Source organism: Oryzias melastigma, linkage group LG7 (genome assembly GCF_002922805.2).
Source record: "Oryzias melastigma strain HK-1 linkage group LG7, ASM292280v2, whole genome shotgun sequence".
Taxonomy (NCBI): Eukaryota; Metazoa; Chordata; class Actinopteri; order Beloniformes; family Adrianichthyidae; genus Oryzias; species Oryzias melastigma.
This window is the reverse complement of record NC_050518.1, coordinates 773,056-792,757: the sequence shown is the minus strand read 5'-3', so window position 1 is coordinate 792,757 and position 19,702 is coordinate 773,056.

The window sequence follows — 19,702 nt, the reverse complement described above, 5'->3', positions numbered from 1 at the left end:
CTCCTGCAGCTCCTGCCAAGAGCTCCACAGCTGCTGCCAATCACCTATCAGCCACCACAGTATTTAAGCCAAGCTCCAAGCAGAACACGGCGTGTAGTATTTAGCGTCCAACCCAACTCTGAGTGTATGTTCCTGCCTTTTTGTCTACGACCCAGTTCCGTTCCCGTGACTTGTCTCGGCATGTCTCGACTCCTGCCTGTCCCTGACCTCCATCTCCGCCAGCCTCGGACAAACCCTCGCCGTGCCCGACTGTTACATGCAGAGTTTCATTGTTTTTCTCCCTCCTTCCTCTGCATGGGCTGAGCTGCACCTTGGCTGATTGGAGACACCTGGCAGACATGACGAGCACTCCAATCAGGCTCCAGAGACGGCTACCTGGATGGCATAAAAACTGAGCAAGATATCTGGGAAGGAGGGGCTCTTCCTTTGCTCTATGCTGAACTGATTAATGTGTAGCTCATTTGCTTTCTGTTGGAGTGTGTGGGAGGTTTGTGGACAGGTAAGACAGGGTACCCTGTACACCTCACGTAGCTTGCCTATTGTTAAACACACTAGGTAAGTTGGTTGGTGCCACCCCTGTAAGTTTTTGACCCCAATTTTTAGATGATTCAGATAGACTTTTGTTTTCTTGTTTTTGTTTTAGAGTACTGATAGCCAGGCTGTGTTTTGTTTTGTTATTTTCATTCCTTTGGCCCAACCTTGGTCCCTACCTTCCCTCCTCCACTTCATATCTAATAAAAAAATGTAAACTTAACTGATTTTGAGTTCTTATGTTACGAACCATCCAGCCCTAGACACTTGTGGACGTAACATAATTGGGGGCTCGTCCGGGATCTCCTTTACCTGTGACAGTAGTTGGAGTATGTACCACCATTTTATTTTCACACACAATGTTTGATTTACAAGACTTTGTTGACCATCCTAGTCACCTTAAAGTTGACTTATGTCGCAAGGATGATCTTTTGCTTATTGCCAATAATTATGGTATTGCTGTGTCTAAAAATAGCCTTAAAAGGGAAATAAAAAGCCATGTGGTGGGGAGGTTAATTCAGATGGGTGTTCTAGGAGAGCCTGTGTACACTGATCCTACAGTTATGGGGGAGGCTGTTTCTCCTGTTTCTCTTTCAGATGTGAAGGACCGGGTCACGCCTGTTCGTCCAAAAGAGGACGTTCCTGTGGTTCCTGTCACCTTACCCCGCTTTGATGCTTCCTCCCCACAGGTTTCTGGTTCAGGGGCCAAACTCAAGGTACGGCTAACTCGACTCCAGTTGGAGGCCGACGAAAGGGAGGGGGTGAGGAAAGCAGAGTATGAACTTCGACTCCAGGTGAAGAAAATGGAGATTGAAGCAGAAAAAGAAATAAAGCTTCGACAGATCGAACTCGAAGCCATGAGGATTTCTTCTGGGCATCAATCCTTGGTTCCTGAAAAATCTGTGGATGTTTTTCAAAAGCAAAATTTTGATGTCAGTAAAAATATTGCTCTAGTCCCTGCATTTAGAGAGTCAGAAGTCGACTGCTATTTTAATGCATTCGAACGAATTGCTAGTGCACTTGACTGGCCAAAAGACATGTGGCCTATTTTGCTCCAGTGCAAATTAGTGGGAAAGGCCCAAGAAGTTGTTTCTTCTCTGTCTCTACAGAAAAGTCTTGATTACTGTGTCCTCAAAGAAGCCATACTACGTGCGTATGAACTGGTACCGGAGGCATACAGACAGAGGTATAGGAACCACAAAAAGTCTAGTGAACAGACTTTTGTTGAGTTTGCACGTGAAAAAGGGAACCTCTTTGACAAGTGGTGTGCTTCGAGTAATGTCAAGAATGACTATGAAGCCCTCCGTCAGCTGGTCTTACTAGAAGACTTCAAGAATGCGTTACCAGAAAAACTTGTGCTGTTTCTAAATGAGCAGAAAGTGTCTTCTCTGTCCAAAGCGGCTGTACTGGCTGACGAGTTTGTGTTGACGCACAAAAATGTATTTGGGGCACTTCGTCCCCAAAGCAAAGCGGAACCTCTGCTAAACCGACCCAATGACCGGCCCCACCCACCAACATCACCCCCTCGCTTGTGTTTTTACTGCCACAAAAAGGGACATCTTATTGCAGACTGCCATGCCTTGAAGAAGAAACCACCCACTCCTGCTCAAATGAAGGAGATGGGACTGATCCAGGCTATATGTCCTGATCTTCTACATCAGACAGAGGGACCAAACCTGGATCCCTGCTTCACGCCGTTCATTTCAACTGGTGTTGTGTCCCTTAATGCAGAGACTACTGTCCAGCGTCCCATAAAAATCTTAAGAGACACTGGCGGGTCACAGTCTATTATCCGTGACGGTGTTCTATCCTTCACAAAGAATTCGTCATGTGGTTCTTCCGTCATGATTCAGGGTGTTGGCGTGAACCTGGTTTCTGCTCCACTGCACACAGTCTACTTGGAGTCATCCCTTGTGACTGGAATAGTTAAAGTGGCAGTTCTTCCAGTCCTACCTATTGAAGGAGTGGATCTCCTTTTAGGCAATGACTTGGCAGGGGGAAAAGTCACCCCAGTTCCTGAATTACTTGACACCCCTACCATGGGTGATGTGCCTGACATAATGCATGTTGATCTTTTTCCCTCCTGTGTGGTAACCAGAGCCCAATCCAAGACGGGAGAAATTAATCTGTCCGACTCATTTTTTGCTGTAGATAAGCTGACTTGCCAAGAAGAGCGTGAAAAGGACACCAAACAAGTTGTGTCTCCTTTTTCTGATCTTGTCGATCCAAATCCTGCTAGTCGTAAGGACTTCATCGTGGCTCAACTGAATGACCAAACTCTTTCTAAGTGTGTGTCTTCTGTTGTCTTGAAGGAGGTGGCCAAGAAAAAGAAAACGGCTTACTTCCTTGACAAGGATTTGTTGATTCGTCGGTGGTCGGATGGACTACACAACAAAAGTGGTGTGTATCAGGTCGTAGTACCCACAGATTACCGCAACAAGGTTCTGTCCTTGGCTCATGACCATCCCTGGTCTGGACACTTGGGCATTAACAAGACCTATGACAGAATTCTGAGGCATTTCTTTTGGCCTGGCCTCAAGGCTGATGTCATAAGGTACTGTAAAACATGTCATGAGTGCCAAATGGCAGGAAAGCCAAATCAGATTATTCCACCTGCCCCTCTCCAGCCCATCCCCGCAATTGGAGAGCCGTTTCAAAGAGTAATAATAGACTGTGTGGGGCCATTGCCAAAAACAAAGATGGGGAACCAGTTCCTTTTGACTGTAATGTGTGCCGCTACAAGGTTTCCAGAGGCTATCCCTCTGAGAAAGATCACTGCCCCAGTGATCATCAAAGCATTGGTAAAATTTTTTACGATGTTTGGTCTTCCACAGGAGGTCCAATCTGATCAAGGGACCAACTTCAAGTCACGAATCTTTGCCCAGGCACTAAGGTCTCTTGGCATTAAACATGTGACTTCCAGCCCTTATCATCCTGAGAGTCAAGGAGCCCTAGAACGTTTTCACCAGACTCTCAAAGCTATGTTACGCAAGCACTGTTGTGAGTCTGAGAAGACATGGGATGACACTGTCCCCTTTGTTTTGTTTGCTGCTCGTGAGGCCGTCCAAAGCTCACTTGGATTCAGTCCAGCAGAATTGGTTTTTGGACATGAAGTTAGGGGTCCCCTCAAAATGCTAAAAGAAACTCTTGTTTCCCCAACAAAAGAACTTAAAAGCGCCCCAGAATATGTTGCCAAATTAAGGGCCAGACTTCAGCAGGCTTGTTCTCTGGCAAGGAACAACCTGGCTTCTTCTCAGGTGAGAATGAAGCAACATTACGATAAACAGGCAGTCTTTCGAGTGTGGTGATGAGGTGTTGGTTCTTTTGCCTAAACCTGGATCAGCCCTCTCCACCAGGTTCTCTGGACCTTACGTTGTGGAGAAAAGGTTGAGTTCAACAAATTACCTCGTTCGCACTCCTGAGAGGCGTCGTGGTACAAGAGTGTGCCACGTGAATATGCTGAAACCGTACCATAATCGTGAGGTACACAAAAGGGAGCCATCTCAGGATGCCAATCCTGAGGTCCTGCCTGTGGCGTTAGCCTTGAGTATGTCAACATCCAATGACAATGAATGTCTTTTGTTTTCAGACACTGGAGCACGGGGAACGAGGTTGTGTAACAGCGACATAATCTCTAACTTGCCTGGTTACTTGGCTCATCTAACAGAATGCCAATATAGGGATTTGGAGACATTGATTAAAGACTTTCCATGTCTTTTTGGTGATGTACCTTCCCAGACTACATGTATCGAGCATGACATTGTGCTAACTAAGGCTTCTCCTATCAAGCAGAATGCGTACCGAGTCAATCCTGTGAAGAGAGACCTGATGAGAAAAGAGGTAGAGTACCTCCTGCAGCATGGCTTCGCCATCCCCAGCAGTAGTCCATGGAGCTCTCCTTGTCTTTTGGAGATTAAAAAGAACGGCAGCCCTCGGTTCTGTACCGATTATCGTAAAGTGAATGCGGTTACAGTCCCTGATGCTCATCCTCTACCGCTTATCGATGACTGCATTGATGAGATTGGGCCTGCAACATTTGTGACAAAGCTCGACATGTTAAAAGGTTATTGGCAAGTCCCGTTGACTAAACGTGCATCTGACATTTCAGCTTTCGTAACCCCCGACTACTTTCTCCAATACACAGTCATGCCTTTCGGCATGTGCAACGCCCCTGCAACATTCCAAAGGCTAGTGAGTAGCGTCTTAGGGGATGTCAAGAACTGTAGATCATACCTGGATGACATTGTTGTGTATTCGGTTGATTGGGACAGTCATGTGTCCACTCTCAGAGATGTGTTCTCTCGTTTGTCGGCAGCCTCACTAACCTTAAACCTTAACAAATGTGAATTTGGTAAAGGCTCAGTCCTATATCTCGGACAACAGGTTGGTAGCGGAAAGGTCTGTCCTGCAGATACCAAGGTCTTGGCCATCAAAGACTTTCCATTACCTACCACCAGAAGAGAACTTCGACGCTTCCTTGGAATGGCCGGGTTTTACCGGCGGTACTGTAAGAACTTTTCTTCTGTTGCAGCACCACTAACCTCCTTGACCAGTCCAGCTGTGCCCTTTGTTTGGTCTGATGAATGCCAACAGGCTTTCAACAACCTCAAAGGCATTTTGTGTTGCAACCCTGTCTTGTCTGCTCCTGACTCTTCTAGGCCTTTTAAGCTCGAGGTGGATGCCAGTTCTGTGGGAGCAGGTGCTGTCCTTTTGCAAGAAGATGACGATGGCTTTGATCACCCCGTTGCTTACTTCTCACGCAAGTTCAATAAACACCAGCAAAACTACTCCACAATAGAGAAGGAAACACTTGCACTTCTGATGGCCTCACAACACTTTGAAGTCTATCTAGGATCCAGCCGTGAACCCATTCAGGTGTATACAGATCACAACCCGTTAGTCTTTCTCTCCAGGATGTACAATAGCAACCAGCGTCTTATGAGATGGTCTCTAATCTGTCAGAATTTCAATTTAGACATCCGACATAAAAAGGGCTCAGAGAACGTGCTAGCTGATGCTTTGTCCCGTGCAGTCCTGGAGTGCAATTAGTTTAGTGTGTACCAAAACCTTGTTTTGGTCTTGTATGGGTGGGGGTGTTACATGCAGAGTTTCATTGTTTTTCTCCCTCCTTCCTCTGCATGGGCTGAGCTGCACCTTGGCTGATTGGAGACACCTGGCAGACATGACGAGCACTCCAATCAGGCTCCAGAGACGGCTACCTGGATGGCATAAAAACTGAGCAAGATCTCTGGGAAGGAGGGCCTCTTCCTTTGCTCTATGCTGAACTGATTAATGTGTAGCTCATTTGCTTTCTGTTGGAGTGTGTGGGAGGTTTGTGGACAGGTAAGAAAGGGTACCCTGTACACCTCACGTAGCTTGCCTATTGTTAAACACACTAGGTAAGTTGGTTGGTGCCACCCCTGTAAGTTTTTGACCCCAATTTTTAGATGATTCAGATAGACTTTTGTTTTTTTGTGTTTTGTTTTAGAGTACTGATAGCCAGGCTGTGTTTTGTTTTGTTATTTTCATTCCTTTGTCCCAACCTTGGTCCCTACCTTCCCTCCTGCACTTCATATCTAATAAAAAAAATGTAAACTTAACTGATTTTGAGTTCTTATGTTACGAACCATCCAGCCCTAGACACTTGTGGACGTAACACCGACCGTCGCCTGTCTCCGACCTCCGCCTGCTCGTCTCTGATAAGTCCACGCCGGCTCCGACCCTCGCCTGTCCGACCACCGCTTCTTCTCTGCACTTTGCTGAACAATAAACACTGCAGATGGATCCGAACGTCTCTGAGTCATTGCTACAGAATACTACACCGATCATGGATCCAGCATTGGGGATTTCCAGCCCTTCCGACGCCGCCGGGTTCGACGCTCTGCTGCGTGAGCATGGACGCCAACTTCAGCGATTAACCGCAGTCACAGACGCCGTCATGACTCACCTGCAAGCCGGTCCCCGCACCGCACCGCCCGAGACGCCTCCGCCCGCCGCGTCACGTCCTCCCCCAGGTCTGGCGCCCCTGGGTCCTAATGTCGCAATGTTTGCCGGTCCCCGGCTCTCACTTCCTGATAAATTCGATGGAAGTCCTGGATTCTGTCGGGGGTTTCTAATGCAGTGTGAGCTGTTTCTGCGCCAGCAGCCCCACCTCTACCCTACTGAGGAAGCTAAAGTTTCATTCCTGTGCTCACTCCTCACAGGTGAAGCGCTGGAGTGGTTAGCAGCCAAGTGGGTGGGAGGAACTGTTTCATTTGACTCTTACGCTGCGTTCACCCAGCAGCTTCGTGAAGTCTTCAACCACACAGCTGATGGCAAAGACCCTGGAGGCCTCCTTATGGAATTAACTCAAGGAAGAGACACTGTGGCTTCATATTCACTGAAGTTTCGAATACTGGCGTCCCAGACAGATTGTACACAGGACACTCTAAAACGGCTTTTCCGCCGTGGATTATCTGACGACATGCGGAAGGAGCTAGCATGTCGTGACGAAGGGCTGGGCTTGGAGGTCCTCATCCAGCTGGCCATCCGGCTAGACTGCCTGATGCGGTCGAGGTGCTCCCACTCTTCAGCTTCACACTCTCCTGTGATGCACGTGACACCCCTCCGTTCCTCCCAACCCATGCACCTGGGTTCTACGCGGCTCACCACCGCAGAACGGGAGAGGCGTCACCGTGAGAACCTATGTCTCTACTGCGGTCAGCCAGGACATCTGCGAGCCACATGCCCCATCCGACCTCCGCGTCGCGGTAATGAGCGGGTAAGCGAACCGCCAATGACTTTTGAAGTTCCTGTGACTTTAACGGTGCATGAGAACCATGTACCAACCCAGGCCATGTTGGACTCGGACGCTGCAGGTAACTTTATCGATCTGATCTTTGCCCGCAATCATAGAATCCCACTTCTCCCATGCAATGCTCATGTAGCAGTTTCAGCTCTAGATGGCCGACCACTGGGCTCAGGACATATTCAATTCATCACGGCAGACATCAAGCTCACCACGCTGAGCGACCACCACGAGTCCATTCGTCTTTTCACTATTGACTCCCCTCGCTGCCCAATCATACTGGGGCTTCCCTGGCTGGAGAGGCACAACCCCTCCATTGACTGGTCAGCTCGACGGCTTTTATTTTCCTCTCCCATCTGTGTTCAAAAATGTTTCCAGGCTGGAGAAGGAGAGGATGGCTCTAACGTCTCAGTTCCAGCCTGCGTGGCTTCTACAACCCTGGAGGAGCTTTCTCCTGTACTAGAAGTCGGAGATGTGCCAGCACAGTACCAGGACCTGAAGGAGGCTTTCAGCAAACGGAACGCCACTGAGTTACCACCACACAGGTCCTACGACTGCGCCATTGACCTCCTACCTGGAGCCACTCCTGCCAGAGGACGGATCTTCCCCTTGTCACAACCAGAGACTGAGGCAATGAAAGCATACATCAAGGAGGAATTAGCCAAGGGGTTCATCCGACCATCCACTTCTCCAGTGTCGGCTGGATTCTTCTTTGTGAAGAAGAAGGATGGTGGACTCAGGCCCTGCATAGACTTTCGCAGCCTCAATGAGGTCACAGTAAAATACCGATACCCTCTGCCATTGGTTCCAGCAGCCCTGGAGCAATTACGTACTGCGCGCTTCTTCACGAAGTTGGACCTGCGCAGTGCGTACAATCTCATCCGGATCCGGGAGGGGGATGAGTGGAAGACAGCCTTTTCCACGACTACAGGGCATTATGAGTACCTTGTAATGCCCTTCGGTCTCTGTAACGCTCCGTCAGTGTTCCAGGCCTTCGTCAACGACATCTTCCGGGATTTACTTCACAAGTACGTCATTGTTTACATAGACGACATTTTGATCTATTCCGAGACCTTCAAAGAGCATGTGTCCCACGTTCCCCAAGTCCTCCAGCGCCTCATCGACCACCGACTCTACGTTAAACAAGAAAAGTGTGAGTTCCACCAGACATGTGTCTCCTTCCTGGGTTACGTCATCAGTGCACGGGGGGTGGCCATGGATCACAAGAAGGTGGATGCCGTGCTTCACTGGCCACAACCCACAACCATCCGAGAGCTTCAGCGGTTCATGGGTTTCGCCAACTTCTATAGACGATTCATTCGAGGTTTCAGCTCGGTGGCATCCCCCCTTACTTCCCTACTCAAGGGGGCTCCACGACAATTATGTTGGACACCCCAGGCCACCACAGCCTTCAACAAACTCAAGACCTGTTTCTCCCAGGCTCCCATTCTCTGCCATCCAGATCCCTCAACTCAATTCATTGTGGAGGTTGACGCCTCCAGCACCGGCATTGGGGCTGTGCTGTCACAACGTCAAGGCCAACCGCCTAAAACTCATCCCTGCGCCTTCTACTCCCGCAAGCTGAGTTCTGCTGAACGCAACTACGACGTAGGCGACCGGGAGCTCCTGGCCATGAAAGCGGCTTTCGGTGAGTGGAGACATTGGCTGGAGGGTGCAGCAGTACCATTCCTAGTCTTGACCGATCACCGTAATCTTGAGTATATCCGTGCAGCCAAGCGACTCAATCCCCGTCAGGCACGCTGGTCTTTGTTCTTCTCCCGTTTTGATTTCCAGATCACGTACCGCCCGGGGTCTAAGAACGGAAAAGCAGATGCCCTCTCTCGGCTCCACGACACCACAACTGACGTCCCCTCTGTTCCAGAGACCATTGTGTCACCCACGCTCGTTCTGGCACCTGTCCAGTGGGATGTTATGACAGAGCTCAATGAACTCAACTCCCAGCACCCGCCTCCTCCGTCATGTCCTGAGGATCGAACATACGTGCCTCCATCCCATCGACAACGGGTTCTCCATCTGGTCCATGACACACCTGCCGCCGGACACCCAGGTACCAGCGCCACACAGAGCCTAATGAAAAATCTGTTCTGGTGGCCTACTTTGCAGGCAGATGTGGCTCAGTTTGTCACCCGGTGTTCGACCTGTCAGAGGACTAAGGTGCCACGCCATCGTCCATCGGGTCTCCTCCAGCCTCTTCCTATACCCCATCGACCCTGGTCCCACATCGCAGTGGATTTTGTGACAGATCTACCTCGCTCACAGAACAACACAGCCATCCTGACGGTGATCGACCGGTTCTCCAAGGCCTGCCGGTTGATTCCCCTGCCCAAACTTCCTTCAGCTATGGAGACCGCTGAGAACCTCCTCAACCACGTGTTCCGCTACTACGGCCTCCCGGAAGATATCGTGTCTGACCGGGGCCCCCAGTTCACCTCTCGTGTGTGGCGGGCCTTGTGTGATGGACTGGGCATTAACATAAGCCTCACTTCAGGTTACCATCCCCAGTCTAACGGTCAGGCGGAACGACTCAATCAGGAAGTCATACGTTTCCTAAGGACCTATTGTCATCAGAGGCAGGGTGACTGGAGCCGGTTCCTGGTCTGGGCTGAATACGCCCAGAATTCTCTGAAGAAGGCTTCTACTGGACTTTCACCCTTCCAGTGTGTCTTGGGGTTCCAGCCCCCGTTTTTCCCCTGGGCAGGGGGTTCCTCTGACCTACCTGCTGTAGACGACTGGTTCGGTCGCTGCGAAGAAACGTGGGCAGCTGCACACATCCAGCTCCAGCACGCGGTTCGCCGCTCGCAACTGCAAGCTGACCGACGCCGTCAAGCAGGACCCATCCTGTCCCCTGGTCAGTGGGTCTGGCTGTCTACCAGAGACCTTCGCCTCCGACTGCCCTGCAGGAAACTGAGTCCCCGATATGTGGGCCCCTTCCAGGTCGACCGTCAGGTAACGCCTGTATCATTCCGTCTCAAACTGCCCCCAGATTATCGTATCTCTCCCACTTTCCATGTATCGCTGCCAAAGCCTGCACAAGGTCCAGATGATACCGAGCCTCAGGCGGACGGCTCGGAAGGTCCGGATGCCCCTCTGATCATAGACGGCGAGGAGGCGTACAGGGTCAGGGAGGTCCTGAGTTCCCGTCGTCGGAGGGGACGTCTTCAATATCTCCTGGACTGGGAAGGTTTCGGCCCGGAGGAGCAGTCTTGGGTGGACCGTGAGGATGTCCTTGATCCCTCTCTCCTCACAGAGTTTCACAGGCGCCACCCTTCAGCTCCTGCGCCTCGGCCCCGTGGCCGACCTCGGCGCCGCCGGTTCCCTAGCGTCCGGAGCCGCTCCTCAGGGGGGGGCTCTGTCAGGAGGCTGCCCGCCATCTCCCCCACTGGTCGCTCACGCACACAGTCTCCAGAATACTAAACCACGCCTGCAGCTCCTGTCAGGAGTTCCACAGCTGCTGCCCATCACCTATCAGCCTCCACAGTATTTAAGCCAAGCTCCATGCAGTACTCAGCGTGTAGTATTAAGCGTCCAAACCAACTCTGAGTGTGCGTTCCTGCCTTTTCGTCTTCGACCCAGTTCCGTTCCCGTGACTTTCCTGCTAGCCACCTGTCTCGACTCCTGCCTGTCCCTGACCTCCGTCTCCGCCAGCCTCGGACAAACCTTCGCCGTGCCCGACCCTCGCCTGTCTCCGACCTCCGCCCGCTCGTCTCTGATAAGTCCACGCCGGCTCCGACCCTCGCTTGTCTCCGACCTCCGCCTGCTCGTCTCTGATAAGTCCACGCCGGCTCCGACCCTCGCCTGTCCGACCACCGCTTCTTCTCTGCACTTCGCTGAACAATAAACACTGCAGATGGATCCGAACGTCTCTGAGTCATTGCTACAAAGTAGAATATGCAGAGCTACTGTCACTGGAAATCCTCAAAATAAATTTTTTGGGAGTTATAAAAAACATGCAGTTCTGTTTACTGACAAAGTTCTCAAAAAACGAATTTGCTTTCATGGTAGTTTTAGCTTTAGTGTTTACATTTCTTTGACATCACTCTTCAATTGATTACACAATTAATGTAATTCCAGAGGATTCTGCAGTGGAGAAAGGATGCTTTTCATACCCGCTTTGCTGCGAGATCTAGAATTGTTGCATTTCTGTATAAGCGGGTATGAAAAGCTGCTTTTCTCTTCTACAGTAAAATAATTTGAGGTGGAATTCTGCTTTGGCTGGAGAGATCAGCTTTGCTGCCAGTTTTCCCTCCATAACACATGACAGAAGCAGCTGTCGCTCATGAAAGAAAAAAATCAAACTTGACACTCAAGCTGTGCTTATACTTGGGTAGTGCTTCATTTAGACGTTTGGATTGTTTTTAGGGACGCATCGGCCAGTTGATTAAGTACTCTGGATCTCTCTCTTTCTCTCTGTGGTCTCTTGCTTCTGTAACAGCATGTCCTTGTTCCCGGGACGTCACATCCTGACGTTTGGTCACCCTCCGCATCACTTTTTGACGTTTTGGGTATCCCCAACTCATTTTTGACGTGCTGGCTGTATCCATTAATTCACTGGTCCCCAACCTCCAGGCCACGAGTTGGAACCAGTTCGCATCTGGTGCTGCATCCGGGCCTGGTTTTGCATCTGGTGCCGAGAGGGTTGCGGGCCCTTGAGGAGGATGAATTGGGGACACCCAGGGGTTCGAGGGTAGGGGTGTGGTGGTGGACGCGGAGGGATCCTGAACCAGGCGTCGGTATGTGACGACTTGGGAGTGAGAATGTGTTGTCTGTAAACAAGGCCAATGCACACACATGTTTAATGGAGTGCTTTTGATCTTTTTGTTCCGGAGCATTCAATTCGTTTACAGTCACCTGAGCATTAATGTGTGTGCTACACAGAGGTGCAACGGGACAAGAACAACAATAAATGATTCATAAAATAGGCAAATTATTTCAAATTAAATAAAAAAAGAACATACAGAGACAAATGAATCAGATGTTTAAGATGAAGATCCAAAGTGAGGATGAACATGTGCAGACCAAATCTTCTAAAGGAGAGGATGAAGAAGAGAAAAGGAGAGATGAAAGTTGCATGAAAAATGCCATTGAGACACCAGGGCCATCAAGCAAATGTGACTTTTCTGTGTCCAGAGGATCCCTCAATCTGGACAAAATAACAATATGAATGGATCTTTGCCAAGAATTGAATGCTTGGCTGTCAAAAATACCACAGTGTCAAATATATTGGATTGTCAAATTTTTTTGGGGGGGGCTAGTACCGGCAAAACAAAAAAATCTACTTCCACCCCTAATTATAAGTGTTATAAATATGAATTTACAAATATTACACAAATCTTGTGATCACTAATGTGATGTCATGCGACTGACTGTTGGCATGGTGGAGAGGCTGAACCATTTGTTTACTGCTGAAGTTAATCAGGAAGTTGACCAAAAAAATGTCTTTTGAGGAAAAAGCAACAATTCACAGTGCTATTCCTGCTGTGTTGAAAAACAGCAGTAGAGGGCAGTAATGCACATTTTCTATTCACTGTTGATAAAAAAGTAACTTTTGACTAATGGAATCTTAAATCACTGATGTCTAAAAGGCATTATCTCTGAATGAATGCGGCATTACATACATTTTTTTTAATTCTCAGGTTTTATTTTGAAAAAAAATGATCAAATTCCCAGGCAAGGACGAGGTTGCAGTTTTAAGCTTTTATCGCTGCGATATGATTCTGGCAGGATCTTCCAGTGTGCTTTTCAGCCAATAATGGTGTCAAACCTCAATTAATATTCATAAATCAACAAGTGTGCACTAAAAGGAACACAAACCTCGGTGCAGTGATTCACTCCCTGGGACAGCGGCTTGAAGAGGAGCCAGAGGCTCAGAACAAGCTGCTTCTGAACTACACGATTCATCATATTTTTATGACGCGCCCAAATGGGGACCGACTCGGTCCTGCAGCTACAACACATTTTGGATTTTTTCTTTTTTTTTTTTTTTAATCCTCTTGATGCTATCTGTGATATTTTGAGAATCGACACGATGGGTAAGAGTGTTGGAAGTGAAGTGCTCCTGACAAAGGTGATTTTGCAGCATAAAAGAGAGGTTTGGTGTGACAGCTGACTTCATGATCTTCTTTCTTTGTGTGCAGATCCTCATTGTTTCTGCCAATGCCCCTTGAGCAAAGCAAAATTAGGCTTTTTGTTAAACTGTCTTTAACCCTTCAACAACGGAGCTTTACTTCCAGTGTTGACATTCTTAGAACTATCGTAACTCTTCAGCTATCTATGCAATTTTGATAATTGTAACAGATTCTGACATTGAGGAAAACAGCTTTGCACTGATATGCTATGACTTTCCCAAACAGTTAAAATCAGAGGTTGAGCGGCAGCACGCTTTGGGTGGCACAATCCGATGTTTCCAGAGTTCAAACTTTGGCTGAACTTTGTGTTGCATTAACCATAGACTGTATAATCACCGGACAAATTGAGTGTGACATTACCTGTAGAAAATGCCTTACTTCCGGTCCTTGCAAAATGAAGGAAATGCAGTCGTCTTTTTTTCTGTGATACGGGCGCCGCCATTTGGAGCCAGTCGACAGCGATTGGTCTGAGTTTGTCTGAGTCACATTTCTAAGGTAACTATTCTCGCTAAGGTTGTCATACCCCTTTTACTGAAAGTGGCTTAGGAGAACCTGTCAAACGTTCGAGGTGGGGCCAGTGGTCACCACACCCTTTGCTAAGGCATTTGATTGACCAGTTTTTAACTTAAGTAACTTTTGAAAAACATGCAAATATTTAAAAAAAAATAGAATGAAGATTTTAAGATGAAAATTTCAGACCAACAATGTTTTTTCTGACTACTAGAATGACTAAGTAGTAACTGTCTATTTGTTAATAGAAGTCTATAGGGGTTTTGACTTCTTAGAGCCAGCAGGTACTTCCTATTTGAAACAGGAGGGGTTGAGCTTCCCAGTAATTCTACAGTCTTTAGTTTCAACCAATCAGGAACACAGCTTTGACATTGATGTATTGGTGGCATGAACAGCAGCTATAAACCAACACGGAGTAGCTGATTGTTACCGTTTGCACCCCTTCCAAACTTAAAGGAGCCCTAACATGAAAATTCTACTTTTTGAGGTTTTAAATGCATTTTACTGTTCATTCCTTACTATAAGGAACCCCAAAGTGGTATTTTGATCTGTTCATACATTTAAGAGGAAGCCTTTAAAAACCTGCACTATCTGTAGTAGCCCCTTCCATACCCACAAAAACGAGCGGGTGAAAACTACTGACGTAAGATCGATGCCAACAGCTCCCTCCAGGAAGAGTCTGTTCTGCAAGCTCCGCCCCCAGACTAACATAACACTGAGTTTATCCCCTTACCAGTGATAATCAGTAAAACAAACTTTTAATGCAGAATATCGTATATATTCCAGTTGTGTCCTGTCTTCAATAAATTCCAGCTCAAATAGGTGTTTGTTACTTTTTACCGTGGCGCTCCTTTAAGACCCCCCACCCCTACCCGCAACACCTGGTCCGGCACAGCCATTCAGAAGCCTCGTGTGTGTTGTAAAGTGAGTGTAGCGATGGCCAGGCAGATTTATCTTATGTGCATTCATCTTTGAAGAAGTTTAGAATATTTTTGTGGGAGAAGTACAGAGACGCTGCCACAAACTCTGGGATGACGTCATGAAAGGGATTGCAGCGGCAGGCAGAGCTTCAGGAATCGAGCCATTTTACCTCCGGGTAGGGAAAAACTCACGATATAAAACTAATATTTAATAATTTGTTTTTTAGTGGTCCAAAGGCAATATATGATCTTATATACAGATTTAGTTCACTCTGATAGGCTTCATTAAATCATGGTAGAGCCCCTTAATTTCTTGTTTTTATGTTTCCCTTCCTGGACTAACACAGGACAGAGAGTCATCAAACTGGGTCACAGAGAGACAGAAGTACCGCTGAAAGTGGGTGTCATTCAGACGCAGCTCCTGCAGTAGATTGTGAACCATACTTGGAGCAAATTTGACATGCATCAAAACAGAGGCCGTAGATGGAAATTTGTAGCATAGGAAAGCCCAGTTTCCGGAATCCACAGAAAAAGGAAACTGAAGCACAGGACTGAACTATTCCTGGAAATGCTTTAAAGACACAAACCGAGTTAGTGACATTGATAAAAAGTCAGGTGCAGAAAGAATAATTAATGGTGGCTTTAATAATAATAAACGGTTTTATTTCAGTCAAAGCCAGTGGCTGCAGCTGTATTTGCATAAAGTTGTGCCAGTTTGCGACTTTCTTTCAAACACAAAACAGCCACCTCGATCCTGCTTCAGGTTTGATAAATCACATTGCTTGCGTTACGTTGATCCATTTGTATCCTTCCAGTTTCTGGTGCGTTCCACAGGAAACGGTCATGATGCATATTCATCTGAGGTAAACACGTAAAATAGAGTGCTCGTATTTTTTTTACTAGTTTTATAGATTCAATCCAGTTAGTAAATCAGGCTCTTAAACTGTAATTTCTCTCAATAGGAAAGAGCTTCACAAAGCACCTGTAATAAATCAAGATCGAATTTTTTTTTTCCTCGTTTTGCATTGTGATAATAAAAACATGATAACGACACGTCACACATTTATCTTTCCTGGTGCTTCTGAATGAGATGAGAGAGAGCTGAATCATCTGACAGACGCTTCCTGTATCGTGAGATAGTGAAGTCATATGGGAGGGGGTCACTTGCTTAGTAACATACAGGACAGTTGTAGCTGAATTCACCCCTTCAGGCAAATGCACTGAACACAGGAGAAAAGGCAAGTACAAGCTGCAGGTGGTGTGAAGCTCATTCTCAGTTCACACTGAATGTGATTTCCATGTCAAATTCTATCCACCATGTCACTTTTGGCCCATGTCAATTTTGCTGCGTGACGCTTTTCCAAAAATGTGTTCATAAACCTGTTTCTCCTGAGGTGTGGGAGGAGCTACTGTCAAAAGTTCATTTCCTTAACGCTACATGGAACCATTTGCATACAGTCAAATCCTAAAAGAAACAAATGATGTTGAGAGATCAGGTTTACTTATTTTAAAGAGCTTTACAAAAGTAACGGTAATTACATCTCCATGTGTTCGTGAGATCATCCAGAGATTTTCTCAGTGCGGTGAGCTTCACCATCTACTGCAAAATCTGAGACTGAAGGACAGCCGTTTTCAGGGATACTTTCGTGTTTCTGTGACTGACAGGGTTAATTTTGAAAGCAAATTTTAATTTAGTTTTAGTCATAGTCTTTTGACTAAAATAAAATTTTGTTTTAGTCGCAATTTAGTCATGTTGATTCTATTAATTTTAGTCAAATTTTAGTCGACTAAATTACAGTAGATATTTAGTCGACAAAAATATACAATAAAAATAAAGTGTTTTTATGAAATTTACTAAGTATTAATAACACAGAGATTTTACCTAATTGTAAAAAAAAATAAAAAAAAAAAAAAAAATTTTGCTTCACTTTGCTTCCAAACTTGTCATTTCTGCAAATTCAGCTTCAACAACTTAAAACACATTAAAAAATAAATTATAATACCATCCCATTTGTGATAAATGTCTGAACATAAAAAAAACATATTGAAGAGGTAGTCAAGAGCAAAAAATGCATTAAAAAAAACCCTCACTAAGGAGTAAGCTGTCCTAACCCAGGAGTCTGCAACCTGTGGCTCCAGATCCACATGTGGCTCTTTTATCTCTTCATGGTGGCTCCTTGGTCAAACATAAAATAAGTCATGGAGACTGCTGACCCAGCCATGTCGAATGTCGGAGTCAGCAGCTCCCTGATAATGGCTGCCTAACTAAAACTACCTAAAGAAAACAAACAAAGACCAAGGTCCAACCCCAAATTAAAATAACAAAACCCAGCAGTGTAAGACTGCTGAGGACAAAGAGGGTAAAAAGAACAATAAAAAAAAGAGAAAAGAAACATAAAATTGTATTTTTTTAAAGTAAGGATTACTTAATTAGCATTTATTCAATTTAGATTAGTTACATTTATAAATTGATGGCTGAGGTGCACATAGATGATAAAAGAGACATGGGCAAACTCCGGCCCGTGGGCCAGATCCGGCCGCCCCCACGTTTGGTCCGGCCTGCTGAACAACATCAGAAAGACATGATTTTTTTTGCCATCTAGCCGCACAGAAAAAGACCCACATAGAACGTGACTGTTTATTCTCCCTTCTGCAGTCTGTGCCTTTATCTGAACCCCCAAAATCTCTGTTAAATTGAACAGAATATTGTGTTTTCTTTCTACCTCTCAGTTCACCTTTCACGTCTCTCGGATTCTTTCAGAGCAATTGTGCTTCTGCGTTTTTTTCAAACAGCGCACCCTGTTCTGTGTCCTGATTGGCTGGAGACCTTGTCAATCATCTCCATCCTGCCACGTCTCCATGTGTGCAGCTCTGCGTAAATCTTTGATCAGATCTTTGTTTCATTCTATTAAATTGGACTTATTTCTATGTCGGTTTGAACTTTGAGAGTTTAAACAAGAGAGAAAACAGTAAAAATGTTCGCGAGACTGTCTACTTCCGCGTGCCTGCAAACTGCTCCCTCGGGCACGAGTGATGCATGCGCGAGAGTAGAATGTCGGTGAGCACGAGCAACATTTTGGTCATGTGAGCTCGCAGCTGCACACACCGCTGTCGGTGGGGGGAATCATTTCAGCTGTGGATCTCTCCCAAATGACGTGGACGATGGGCGAGGAGAAGGAAATTACTTAATTATTTTAAAAGTCAGTCAAAACTGGACGCATTCGCCTCACAAATTGCGTTCGATGTGTACCCAGCTTTAGAAAGAGACGGATTAGTCATTGGAGGACACAATCTGGATCAACGTAGAAAACATTTGTTTGACTTTCGCACTAAAGCCTTCAAAAACTAGTACCAGCTTGACGGAACAGAATAGCATTAATGGTTAAAGCTGATCGATCTCATTTATGAAATGCGTAAAAAAAGAAATGTTTCTAAATTCACAAGTAGACTCGGCAACTTCACTTCACTGTACTCAGTTCTGGAGACAAATGCAGAACTCATGTGCTTTTACTTTTAATAAATGTATTCAGTTTTTAACTTTTATGGTAAAATAACAATGATTCTTGGCTATTTTTCATCAAATAGGAATAGAGTGGTTTCCTCACTAAATTGTAGTGCGCATTGTGTTCTGCATCCTGATTGGCTGTAGAACATTATCAATCAATCTCCTCTGTGTCATGTCTGCTTTACAGAATACGTTCAGTTTGCCAAATCTCTACATAAATCACTTTGTTGATTTAGCTTTACATTGATCTCTCTCAGATCTTTTTCATTCTATAAAACTAAACTTGTTTTTCTATGAACCTGTGAACTTTGAGAGTCTGAACAAGAGAGAAAAGTGTGAAAAGGTTCATGTCTGTCTGAGAAACGTGTATGAGGTGTGTAGTGGGGAGTTATATATTCTTAAAACATCTATAAGTATTGTCACAAATTTCAGCTAGCCTATCGCGGGTTATTTTTAGGATGCAACCCCCACTATAAACAAACATTTTTTAGGCTATTCACTCAAAGTTGTGTTGAATATGATTTCTCTATTAAAGACTTTTACTCCAATACAAATGTGTATACATCATGCAGCTGTAGACTAAGCAGTGTTTATAAATCATGCCTTCCTTCTCAGCTCATTGTACTTTTACAATGTTTCCTGTTCCACTTCTATAAAAACAATCAGACTCAAGTGTCCCCTGATTCTCATAAACATGTCATATTCTGGAAAAGTTTCTCTTATAAAGCAGCTCCAAATGCTCATGTGCTTGAGTCCGCCGTTCCAGGTGACGTCACACTGTTTGACAGCGCTGCACAGCCTGAAGGTCACGCACTCCTTTGGCTGCCTTCATCCCCTGAACGTCATACTCCCTCTGCTGAATGTGATGCTTGCTTTCCAGCATCCAGGCTGTCGCTTCCCATCCCAGATAAGCATAAAGTCATAAAGATGGGAGGGAGATCACAACAGCAGCTCCTCCTCAAACACATCACTTTCTATCTATCGTTTCTACTCCTATGTGTTATCTTCTTCTTGTTCTCATCTATCTTCCCAGATGTCTGCACCTTTATGCTCATTTTTCCTCCTTCATGCTTGTTTTTTTTTCTCTAATTCGTTTAGTCTCTTGGCCTTTCTTCCACCTGTGAAGGTGTTTTACTTTAATATTTATCTGTGAACCTTTCTGTGTCTTTTCTCCTTGACCCGTCTTGGTTTTTCACTAATTTCTTCGATCAGCATTTTATTCCCCCGTGTTTTCTTTGCCGGGGTTAAAATGACACTCCCACAATCCCTCACTGGAGGTGTTGGGGGGGGGGGGGGGGAAAAG